The following is a 12,605-nucleotide window of genomic DNA, read 5'->3' as shown; positions in this document are numbered from 1 at the left end:
GGCGCTGCCGCCGCCGCCCCCCTCCCCCCCCCCGGGGCGCGGCGACCACCGCCCCGCGCCGCGCCCGGCCCCGCCCCTCCCCGCCAGCACCGCCCCCTCGGAGGCACCGCCCACCGCCCGGCGGGGCGGGGCTGCCCCGGCACGTGCCCCGCCCGTCGTGGCAGGCGGGGCGGGGCGGGGCGAGAGGAGGGGCGGGGCGCGGGGCGCGCCCGTCCGCCCGCCCGCCCGCCCGCCGCGAACCAGTCCGGGCTTTGTCTCCGCCTCCGCCGGCGGAGCCGCGTCCCAGGGGCCGGGAGGCGGTCGGCGGGCGCCGAGGGGAGGCAGGGCAGCGGCGGGCAGCAGCGGGCAGCGGCGGGCAGCGGCAGGCAGCGGCAGGCAGCGGGAGACAGCGGCTCCCCAGTCCTCGCCGCGCACAGTCCAATGCCCGGCAGCCCGGGGCGAGGAGCGACTGCGCTTTCCTGCCGTGGCACGGCGAGTGCCTCCAGCCCAGGAGTTTTCCTGAAGCAGCCGTCACGCCGGGAGCACTTTCGGTAGAGAGGGAGCAGGAGGAGACCCCGAAATGACTTACCTCCCGAGGCGCGACTGAAGGGGACTTACTGGAGTGGAACCGTAGTGGAATTTGGGTCTGGAGAGGAGTTGCTAACGCTTTTTTTTTTTTTTTTTTCCTTCTTCTCCCTGTTCCCTCCCCTCTTTTCGCCCATCATTGGAAATGAACAAATTGCATTTGCAAATCAGAAAGTAGAAATATTAAGTACTCCATCCCCCGGGAAGCACACATGTAGTAATGACAAAGGATTGCAAAGGCGAGAGTGGCTCCAGTTTCCCAGAGAGATCCCCTTAAATGGATTACTAAATGGGACACTACATCAGCTAGTTCTGTCCTCTAGCTGCCTAGATACATGCACCGAAAAGGTACAGTACTCCCGGTCCGTATCCCTACCTGATGTTTTGGTGTTGCTCGGAAAGGAAGGCGCCCGGGTCGCCCCGGCAGGCTCGGGAGGAGCGAGGATGGTGTGTGGTTTAAGGCTGGCTGCTGCTTTCTGTCTCGACAGCATTTGCAGCGCCTGGGGAGGAGGACAAGAGCCGCCTGCAAGTGCACAGGCTGCGCTTGCTGTTGCCACTTTCCAGGCATCTCGTGGCTTCGCCTTTCTTATCTTTTTTATTCTTTTTCTACCCCTCCCCAACTGCTTAACGTGTTAGCCTTCCTCCCTAGCCCCTTGGCACGGCTTGCATGCGCGCTGCTCGGGCTCCTCTCCGCCGCCCCAGCCCCGAGCCCCGGTCGCAGCGGGCCGGCGGCAGGGGGTCGCGCCCGCCGGGGCGCCGCGGGGAGCTGGGCGGCCGCGGGACGCCGCCGATGGGGCTGGGGCTGGGGCCGCCGCCCACTCACCCCGGGGCCGCCGGGCATCGTGTAGGGCTGGGTCGGGGGGGGCGTCTTTGTTACAGGGACAACGTGGGCGCTCCGTGCAGAGGCGTAACCCCGCGGTCTCCGCTCTTCCATGCGGGGTAGTTGGGTTGCGGCTGATTTATTTATTTTTATTATTTTTTTTGTTTTTTATTTTTCAAGGCTGGAGTTGCGTTTTAGGGGAAGGGGCCGGGAACCGAGGAAACTTCTTCCGCGTCGCAGCCCCCGGCGCTGCCGCGGGCTTTGTTCGCGATCGTGGGCTGGGACCGCGGACTCCCCTCCCCGCCCGCTCCCCGCGGACAGCAGCCGCCTTCCCCTCCGCCCCGGCCCCGGCGGAGGGGGTGCCAACTGCCCGCCCGCAGCCCGCGGGAGAAGGGTGGCTCCGGGCAGGGCTACTCCCCGCCCCTTTCTGCCGGGCGCCGCCAGCCTCTCCCCCGCGGGCCGGTGGCCCTGTCAGCCGCTTCTCTCCGGCTGGTGAGCGCAGGCAGGCGGGCTGGCCCCGGCGCTAAGCCCGGGGGAGACCGGACCCCTCGGGGCGGCCCGGCGGGCGGGGAGCATCGCGGGGCAGCCCAGCTCCTCTCCCTCCGCCCGCGCCCTCGCCCCGGCGCTCCTTCAGCCCCTCTCCTCCCTCTGGCCCCGGGGGAGCCGGGCGGAGCGGCGGAAAAGAGAAAGTTTTTCTCAGGGAGAGTAACAGAGGCGGCCGGCATAGAGGAGTTCCTGTTCGGCCAGCCCTCCCAGAGGGGCTGCGGGCTGGCGGTCCGGCGCCCCGCGCCCGCCCCGCGCCGCCGGGGAGCCCCGTGGCCGCCGGCGGGGCACGGGGAGGCCGAGCGGGTGCCGGGAGCGGGGCGCCTTCGTGCCGCTGGTGCTGAGGTGGGGAGGGATGCTGAGGAGGATACAGGATGCCGCTGAGGGGAAAGGATGCTGGGGGGGAGGGATTTCCCCCTGCCCACATACGCACCCTGTCCCCGTGTACGCACGGGCAGGGGAGGCTCCCTGCTGAGGGCAAAGTGCGTTAGGAGCCGTGGCTGCGGCTCCGCATGAGCGGGAGCCCGCACGCCCCCCCGGCCTGTGCTCCTGCCGGCCGTGCGCCGGGGACGCGGAGCCGCGGCGCGGGGGGCGGTGGCGGCGACTCGGGCAGCCCCTGGGGCTGTCTGAGGGTCAGCACCGCCCCGCGCTCCGCCGCCGGGGAGAGCGGCGGAAAGTTTGGGTCTCCTTCATCACGCGTGGAGAAAGTACCTGCTTCTTGCGAGGGCTCGGCCGACCCACCGCCCCTTTCTTCCTGCCTGCCTGCCTGCCCGAGGAAGGTGTTTCCCGGGGGTGGCTCCGGCCGGCGGGCGGGTGGGGGGTTGGCGGGGGGCAAGCGGGGCTGAGGCTGGAGCCCGGTCAGTCGCAGCGGAGATGCCTTTCTGCCCGCCGCCACCGCCCCTGCCCTGCCTGCCTCTTCCCAGGGTGAGTCGCAAGGCGGTAACTGCTGGGTTTTCCTTAGGCAAATGGCTCGTCTTTTTCTAACCTTGAGCGCTTGTTCAGAGGGAAATTTGTTCTCCTGTTCCTCTCCCGAGCTAATTGCTGCTTTTGAAGTTTGTAAACATGCGCGTTTGTGCCAGCGCCTGTGCAGCACGGATCTCTAGCTGCTAGAGACAGAAAATTATTTCACTAATAGAACGGCAAAAATAAAGGCTTTAGTCAGCTCTGTGATAAATTGTAGAAGACGCTAATGCCTGACTCTGCAAGGTGAATGCTTGATCTTCCAAGGGAGCATGCACGGCTTGCAGGTGTTGTAAATAACGAAGAGCTACATCTCCATAACCATTTTCTGTCACAGGGCTGCATGCGGTGGCTTATTATTTGACATAGATTCTCCTAACTTTTGTTTAGTATCATCCAGCAACGATATTAATTATTAAGCAAACCTCAAACATAGTAGCTAGAGGCGTGATTTTCCCACTGTCTTTGCAAAAATTAGTTCAGTGACTGCATTGCATTCATTTAGTCTAAGTGTCATCCCAGTGAGCCATTCTCACGCAAGTAATCTTTACTTGGCGGGTAAATCCTTTGGCATCAACGTGAGAAAGTCCAGCAGAGTCAGGCTCTTTTAATCACAGAACTCATGGAGATTTTGAGGAGTCTGTAGCATTTCTCTCAGAGTAAGATTTATGCAGCTGTTATCATGTTCAGGGCTTCCTTTACCATTTGTTTTCAGACCAGAAAAGCAAAATGATCTTGCTCTGGTTAACTTATGTTTTTTTTGGTTTGTTTGGGTTTTTTGTTTTGTTTTGTTTTGTTTTGTTTTTTATGAGACTAATCTAGTGAGGAAATTTGGGTCTCCTCCAGCAAAGCCCTTTCTTCATGGAATTGCCTCGTATGTAGTTGAAAGCAAGCTTCAGTAAGATCAGGAACGTTTATCACTCTTAAAAAAGTATAGTTGCCAAGGCGTTTCACTGTCTAGGGTTTAATTTTATCTAAAAGGAACCCGTTTTTAATATGGTAGCTTCTCATAAGGTATAAGACAAAGAATATATACTAACTCTCTTTAAAGACAATCAATTTCCTATGCATAAAAACGTTGAACTCTGTTCTCCACCACTCTTCACTGGAGAAAATCTCTGGCTTTCATGGAAGTTTAGTTCAGGAGCAGAATGCCCAGATGAGATTTCTGTTTGAATGCTAAATGAATTTATAATAGTAAGTAATACCATAAAGTATATTTGCAACATTTGCTTTTCGTGTAGTAGGAATCAAATGCTTGAAGCATGGATGGATACTTTCAGGGAAGATGAATCATAAGGTCACGGATGTTCTATGTATTCTCAATTAGTCTTCATTAAAACTGTGTATTCTTACTTAATGGCAAAACCAACCTTAACAACTGAACTCATACTACTTGAACCAAAAAATAATTGGGCACTAACATCTATGAGAAACATGACTAGGTAACATCTCTACCTACTTGAAGATGAAAGTAAATATTAGCCATAGTCCCCTCTTAATGTTTGTAAATAGAGGATGGCAGTTATTGAAGTTTAAGACTGAAGAAGGAGGTAGGTCGGGCTAAGGGTGAAAAGTTGCCTTCATTGAATTTTTGAAAAGGAAAAAAAAAAAGAGAAAGAAAAGGAGAGAGATCAAATTAATGACCTGTGATAAATCCAGACTACAACTGTTTGTATTAAAAAGGAAGTAGGTGATTGTGAGCTTGTTTGTGCATGTTTTGTGAAGGGAAGGGGAAATTTGTCATTTTGTTTTGAAGAGCCATACATAAATACACATGAAAGGAGTTCACATGGTTTACAGCAGGGGAGACATAAAATGTTTTAGGATTAAATTGACCTGAGCTAATACATGCCTCGCATCTAACTTGTTTGCAAGAACACATTGTTATACTACCCAAACAAATGCTTTGTGTATAGTACCTGATTCCCATACACTATAGCGGAGTGCTGAAAACAAACAATCGGGTAAATTCTGGAATATGACATTCAACTCTATTAAACGCAGCATATGCTAGGGAAAAGTTGAACCGTACTAAACCAGAAGTTTTCACTATCCTAATTTGATACAGATGCTGCAGTATTTTACCTCCTACTATTCATTTATTGAGGAGGTAAATCTTTAGCCCTTGTCCTTCCCAGTCTCATTCACCCAAGTAAGCTTTTCTCACCCAGCGAAGCCTTGCTTGCCTGAGTAATTTCCTGAGAAATTGCTCAAATAGGGACTTTTTTCATGTTTAGGCCCCAGTCTGAAAATACTGTTCTCCATTGGGAATCAATACTTGGTGAGGACCTGAAGCTATGGTGCGAGTACATTCGCTTTAGATAGACCTTCAGTGTTGTTAGACCTAGGTCTGCGTGTCATGGAGCAAGTCGCGTCTGACAATTTGTGACAAGCTTTGTACTGACAAGACAACAGAAAAATAAAAGGAATAAGCAATGCTTTTTACTGGTGACCATTTGAGCATTTTATGCTCATTAATTCTGTGTATCAAGATTACTCTGAGGTGGGTGAAGCATACACAGAGATCATTTTGGCAATAAGATACAGTCAGTAGTAGCATGGAGTCCCGCTGCTGATCAACACCATACAGCAACCATGAACAGTGTTCAAAGGCAGAAACAAGCAGCTGAGGGAAGCCTGGGCCTGAGCCTGACACCTCTCTATGGGAATATTTTTATTTTTGGACTGTCACAGCAGTCTCTTGAGTGAGGAACAGCTTAGATGCGTGTAGGGTCTGTGAAGGCAGAAGTGGACTTCCCTGGTTCAAGTGCAAACCTGGCAGACTGGAGTGTGCATGTCTTTATTTTCTTTATGTGCTGTCTTGTGAGACAACTAAACCATTACCTATGGCCATGGAAATAACTGAATGTTCACATTTATATAGTGTTAACTGTCCATGGTGAGCCATGCTTTGGTTTTGGGTCTTGATTGCAACATGGCAAGTATGGCAGCACAGCTCCAAGGCACTGCTTTAGGAATCAAAGGGAAGAGTGCCACCTACTGTGTTGTAATTATACATATTGCATGTCCCGCGTGTCTTCTGGAGTTCCCAAGCTGCTCGTTTGCCTGTCCTATTTTAGCAGCTGGAAGATGTGAAATAATTCAAATTAAATGTGGTATGGAACTGAGGGAGAAAACAAAATAGAAGAAAAGAGGTGTGCACCTACAACATCAGGGTATTCCGAAGGTCTTAGGAGGGGTTCATTGAAAGACAGGCATAGAGAGGCACTTGCAGTTCTTGTTCCTTCAGACTTATAAAGGCTGCTAACAGTAAATAGTGGGGCCACTGGAAATAAGGAAGGGGATGAGAGATCTATGCCTCCCCCCCATAAAATCATCATATTCTCAGCTTTCATGCACCAGATGAACATAAATGAGGCTGCCAGACTTATGCCCTCTGAAATCTGAAGTTTAGCTCCAGTTATAGTTTAATAAAAAAAGGAAGTAGGTATCACTTTTTAAAAAACCACCACTTTCAAAAAAAGGAAGGAGAAAACAAGAAAACCCAACATGAATTATCCCGTAATTCGCTGCAAAATCTCTTGAAGTCTTTCCCAGTATAGAACCGTAGTTATTTATCAGCCAAAAGGAGGGGTGTACTATGCTCTTATGTGAATATAGAGTCATTTTTGTATGAAAGGAATTTTTCCCCAAGCCCCAAAGTGTTTCTTTAGTGGCTGAAATAGAGATGTAAAATGAAGTAGATAAACCAGCTATTAACAGAACTGCCAGTTGCTGTATCTCTAGAGTGAAGACATATGGTAATTCACTACATTCAGTGATGACCTTTCTTTTAAAAGTATTGTTAATAATAGGCATTTCTATATAGAGTATTTATACTAGATACTTGAAATTCACATATCATGGACTACCCCATGCCATTTTTTTCAGGTTTTTTTTAGCTACTGACAAGACTGCTACTGAGGAACTTTCTACAGAAATACAGTTTTACAACATTCATGCGTGCTGAAGTTAAAGAGTTTCCGGGGGCAGATGCACAGCATTGCAGCACGTTGTGCAACATGGCAGCATGTGTGCTGTCCTCGCTATGGGAAGCCTCTGGCTCCTTGTCCCTCACCCTCCGCAGGTAAAGCCGTGCCTTGGCTGCAGGGTTATACCCTTTGTGTGATATGGGCAAAAAAAGCATTCCTATGCTTTAATGATCTCTGTAGCCAATTGCCTTCAGTGAAAACTTAATGTTTATGAAAGTGGAAAGAAATAAAGACTATTTTTACTATGCCCCTTCACCTTAGTCTGAGACCATCTAGTGGATGAGGACTATAATACTAGTATTTTTGCTGGAGATAATAGTGGAAGTTTGATTATGCACTTAAAAAAAAGGTATTCCTAACCCTCATCAATTTTGCAATGACCCTGACAGACTCACAGGGCCTTCTAGTAATGAAAATGTGTAGAGTATATAATAGATGCGGTCAGGTGTTCCAGTTCAGCGGATGGAAAAAGTACTCTCTTATATGAATCCCCAACACAATGAGAAAAAGTGTCCAAATATATTCCTGACTGCAGCAAATATTATTTCTACTTTCTTATCTCCGCCTGCTCAGCTTCACTCAGATGTTCTATATATTGAGTATTCTTGCGTATGGCATCGATAGTCAGATGGGAAATTTGCTATGTTGGTTCCTTCACCATTGTTCATGAACATTTACCCATTACTTACACTCGAGGCAGCCATTCATTGAAATGTTAATGAGAATTTGAACAGTTTATAGTTCTATAGAATATTTTTTTTAGCAGAAAAAAAATTGCTGTTTTGTTGGTGCCTTTCAAAATCTACTTTTTATTGGTAGATTGAGATGGATTCTATGCTAATTCCTCCTGCATTCCTGAATTATGGTCTAGCTAGGCACTGTCGCTGGGATCTTCATCTATTAATCATGGAAGCTGCTTTCTTATTCGGTTGCCATAGTTTCAGTGCCTCAGACAGTGTTGGGGTGCCTTGGGAAAGGCTTGAGATATACTCGGACTTGCAAGCCTTGCAGTTATTTTGGCAGGAGTAGAGCTCTGAAGGCACAGAGAACAGCATCCAACATTATTCAGAGTTGGATTAAAAGGGGAAACTTCTGGATATGTCTCTCTGGACCTTGTTATGTGAACGTCCAGCTGATATTTACTCCCAAGATTTGCTTTTTGTTTTGTCTTGCTGGTAAAATTGTCCACTTCAGAGACTAATGGCTACCTTTACCCATTGCAAGAGCAAAAAAGGCTTTTCATTAGTTCTGCTGATAAATGGTTCAGTAAATTAGGGCATTTGGAGTTTCCTAAGCAATCCAGGTAATTTGTTTTACATTCTCTTTTAACCTAGCTACATACAGCATGACATCATGTTTGAGACTGAGTTAATGTTTATTGTTACCTTAAATTTAATAAAATGACAATAAGTACCCTTTTGTTAGTTGCAGAGCAGCTTGAATTACAAAGCAGAAAAGGGGAAGTAAACTTTTTTTCAGACAGAACTAGTGCTTTTTCAGCACTGTGTTGGCATTGGCACTATTTTTTTAAATAATGTTTCAATATGTGTTCACAAATTCAGCATTAAAACATGCATACTTTCAGAAATGCTGTGAGTAGTCGGAAATAGCTTTTTTGACAAATGAGAAAAATGGGAAAGTAGTAAATAGGTCTAACAGGAAAGTAGCTAGCTGGAAGACTGACTTGTCAAGTGCTGAATATTAGTTGTTTTGTCAGCTATGCGTAATATAAAACAATGCACAAACATCTTTCACTAAGCAAATCATGGTCTCCTTTTTCCTTTCCCATTGAGAAAAAATTTTCATTAGTTCCATGTGAGCAGAGTAAGCCACATGTTTTAGCAGATATTTAAATCCCATTTCTTTTGCACTTTACATTACAGTGTCTCTGGAATTAAGTGATTTTCCTCCATTTCTAATAAAGCAATTTGATTCTTGCACAGATAAGCTCGATATGTATCTTCTGTTCACAAAAAAAAAAAAGTCTTGAATACTTACATCAAGCGAAGAATCATGTTAAAAACCATGCAGTTTAGATTAAAGAATTCAGTATAATTGGAACTAATCTGGAAAATTAGTCACTTTTTTACTTTCAGATGGTTAGCTTGCATTCAAAGATGAGTTTTAAAGCTTCAGCTTGGGACTTTACTACCCAATCTTGTCAATTTTTCAAATGAGATCAACAAGCAGATTGAGAACTTGTGTCTGTTATTTGTAATCCACCCTCAGGAGCCCTACCAACTGAACAAATTAAAGTCCAAAAATATCACATGAATTTTAAAGATGACAAAGCTTTGTGTGCTGGTAGATGCACAAAAAATCTGTATTTGTAATTTTATACTCTTGCATAGTATGGAAGTTTCTGTTTTATAGTCTGGCTTTTGCATACTCTGTTGTATACACATATTTTACATGAAATTAGTCCCAGATTTTTTCCTGTTAAACTCACGATGTGTATGTATCTAGCAGATTGACAGTTTGATAGAACAAAATAATTTGCCCTGGTCATTTTGTAGTTCCCTTTGGAAGGGAGTTGGTGATTGCATACGAAGATTGTTACAGTGGAAAAATATCTTAGGTCAAAAGCTGTAGAGGTACAAATTCAGTTGTGTTTACCTTCTCAGAATTTATTATACTCCACTTAGTTTCAGGTTAGGTATAGAATTGCTCTGCATAGAGATTAATTTAAGCAGTTCTGTAAGATACATTGGTACTTTCTTTAACATTAATTAATGATTTTTATTGTTTATTATTTATTTTTTACCTCTAAGATACAGAGAAGTGAGTGATAAGTGATTGTATAGTTAGTTAGTCCTATTCGTGTTGGAGAGTAAGGAAGAGTTTCTACTGAACACCACAGCAACAAGCCCTTACTCCATTTATCGTTCAATATAGTTCTTTCAGTTTATTTATGGTTGGTCATAAGAGTTCTTCTGCATCCCCAAGCAGCTGAATTTTAGCATCAAATGTACTAATCTCATCAAGGAGAAAAAATAATCATGTCTGGGAAAGTAATTGTTATATTTGTGTCCTTATGGCAATGTTACGGTGTTTGCTTTGCAAATCTTGCACATGTTGAAAAGCATCTTACTGCCCAAATACTCCTGGAAGGCTAAAACTTGGCTTGGGCTGCATGCTCATGGAGGGACCTGAGAGAGAGGAAAGTCGTCCCCTGTTCAGCCACAGAGCTCCCCAGTGCCTACAGCTGGTCCCTGCGTGTGGGCAGGGTAGACTGGTCCTTTGGAGTGGGTGGATGGGGAGGAGTGATGGGAGGGCGGCCGGAGACCTGGCCCGTGTGCCTGGGTCTGCGTGGGAAATGCTGTGGTTGCAATTGGCACGGGCCAGCAGGATGCTACTGCATCCTGTCCCAAAATGCCAGAGCAAGGAAGAAGATGGGATGGACAACTTTGTGCCGTCTGGAGCTGCTTTTCCACCGCTTGCCTTACATGCAGGGTACAGCCCGGTGTCTGTCACCTGATGGCAAAGTAGAGGTTGAGTCCCATAGAATTATCTTTCACTCTATGAGCATGGCTAAATGCAGCCTGGTATTTGATTCAAAATGCCTTTTTTTTATTATATAGGTAGGATCACAGGCCGTTCAACTGCAATCTTGAACTGCAGGTCATAGTCCTTATAGTACTGGCTTTTCATCATAGCTCTGTAATGAAAGAAGGGCATCGTGCATTAAAATCAACTTTTGAATTTAATTTTCTGTATGAACAGAATTTGGTACTATGTGTATAAACTTCTAATAGCGTTCAACCCATTCCGCTTCTGAATAATTTGTACTTACTAATTACAAATGCACAGCTTTTGCAATTACAACATACTGATCCTAACCATATTAATCAGGAATGACCACAGTTAAATTGATTTTTTAAATTTGCTGTAGTCTGTTGTAGGAAGGTGACTATATAACATATTTTTTAAGAACTGTGTCCATGCAGTAAGACTTTCTTTTATAGAAATACAATGTGAAGAATTTTTTTTTGTTCTTGGAAAGGAATTAAAGAGGACAGTCTTTTCTGGTTTTACAAAGAAGTAAGAAGACAAACTTTTTTCTTTGGAATGCTTTTTTCTTCACCTGGTGAAATTATTCTTGAATTTGGATATGAATTTGTTTTTCTTTAAAAAGAAATCAAGAACTGGATCCTTAAAGAGCTGTTGTGGGAAAAGGAAAGATTTTTGCATGAGCTACTGCACTTTTTTATTATTATCTGCAAGGTGTTTCCTTTTTATTCTGTTGTAGGGAAGTTCAGCATGTTCAGATACACTGATTAATTCCATCACGAGACGCGTATATTGTAGGGTGGTGTCGTCTTTTTTGCTTTATCCTGTTCTAAGCATAAGAACTAGAGATACTGCCAGAACACTTCCTTTCCCAAGATTAAAAAAAAAAAAAAAAGATCCTGTTCTTGTTCAATAGCATGTATAGTCTGAAAGGCAAATTTATTCAACCTGGAGCTAATAGCCTGCGTGAGGTGTGAGATGAAGGCTGCTGACTGACTGGCTGACTGTGAGAATAATACGGTTTTGATTTGTCAAAACATTTTTCTTAGAGTACTACATACATGTGTTAAAGCATCTATCAGAGAAAAACTTTGAAAATAGAAGGCAAAGTATGGAACAGAGTAAGTTCTCTGACACACAAATTTTAATTCCTTTTTGGTGCACCCTTTACATCTTTGACCAACTGGTTTTGTGTTCATCTGTGTTTATGTCATAAGCTTACTTGTGTAGCTGAAATCCTGGAGGTAACATCATTTGAAAAAAAAAACCAAGTAGCACCCAACTGAAGTGTTTGTGTGAGAGAGGCAATTCAGCCAGGCCCTTTCTGGTAACATGTTGGTGCAACTAAATGCTGGTGATGTGCTGCAGGAGGGTGGAAAACGTAGACTGTATAATGACTGCTAATGTCGGAGAATGGGTCTGTAAGAATGCTTGCATTGATTTACCTTGAATAGCAAATCAGTTCTTTAGACTTTTTTTTTTCCCTCCATAAATGGTCAGTAATCTGTTTTAGTTTGAAACAGATGAAAGAATTCATTGTTGTCACAGTCAAAGAACTTAAAGGACTTTTCAAAACCTGGAGCACCTATGCGGATGCTTACACCACTGTTTTTTTTTAGAAGGACTGATCCTGACCTCCTCCTTTGTGCCAGGCTCCCAAGATCCAAATATCTGGATTCCCAGCTGTAAACCTCTATTCAAACAAGTCAACTTAGCTTACATGAATATGTCATCCGAACCAATTACATTGCTCACATAGATAAGTGCAGAGGAGCTGGGCCGAGGCACAGAAATACGGTTTAGCAGGATCTAACTTCTGATCTGTTAACATCAAACAGAAAAACGAGGGCACAGTTTTGCTTCAGATTGCATGTCCATATTTATTTCACCAGGCGTGGGATTTGTCTAGAAAAGCTAACCTTGGACTTGTTCATATTGGTGGCATAAATCTTGCTGACTTCAGTGGGAGTTGTTAATTACTGAAATATAAAATTTTTGGAGAAAATAAACTCATGAGCAAATTGATATCAAAACCATCAAGAAGGCATTGTACTGTAATGGCATCTGTACATTGAATTGATATTTTAGCTTCAAAGAGTCTAGTACTGGAAATTTTTCAACAGTAAATCAGCAGGCGACGTGTTAGTAGGGGGGCTGGAGTGCTACTTCGCAGCTGCACTGCCTACTTCTAGACAACCATCGTATGACAGCCT

General features: G+C 45.5%; 1 protein-coding gene across 3 annotated transcripts in view; it reads left to right on the top strand.

The window, feature by feature from the left end:
* Positions 1 to 322: 322 nt before the first annotated feature.
* Positions 323 to 12,605, top strand: part of SEMA6A (semaphorin 6A) — a 115,620-nt gene continuing 103,337 nt past the window's right edge. For 2 of the 3 annotated variants that reach the window (XM_075136352.1, XM_075136351.1), the window contains exon 1: positions 323 to 912. The gene's annotated coding sequence lies outside the window, so the exon portion shown is untranslated. The remainder of the gene's footprint in view (positions 913 to 12,605) is intronic. The other variant, XM_075136350.1, reaches the window with a different exon arrangement.

This window comes from Calonectris borealis, chromosome Z, assembly GCF_964195595.1.
Source record: "Calonectris borealis chromosome Z, bCalBor7.hap1.2, whole genome shotgun sequence".
Taxonomy (NCBI): Eukaryota; Metazoa; Chordata; class Aves; order Procellariiformes; family Procellariidae; genus Calonectris; species Calonectris borealis.
This window is presented reverse-complemented; position numbering and strand designations above follow the sequence as displayed.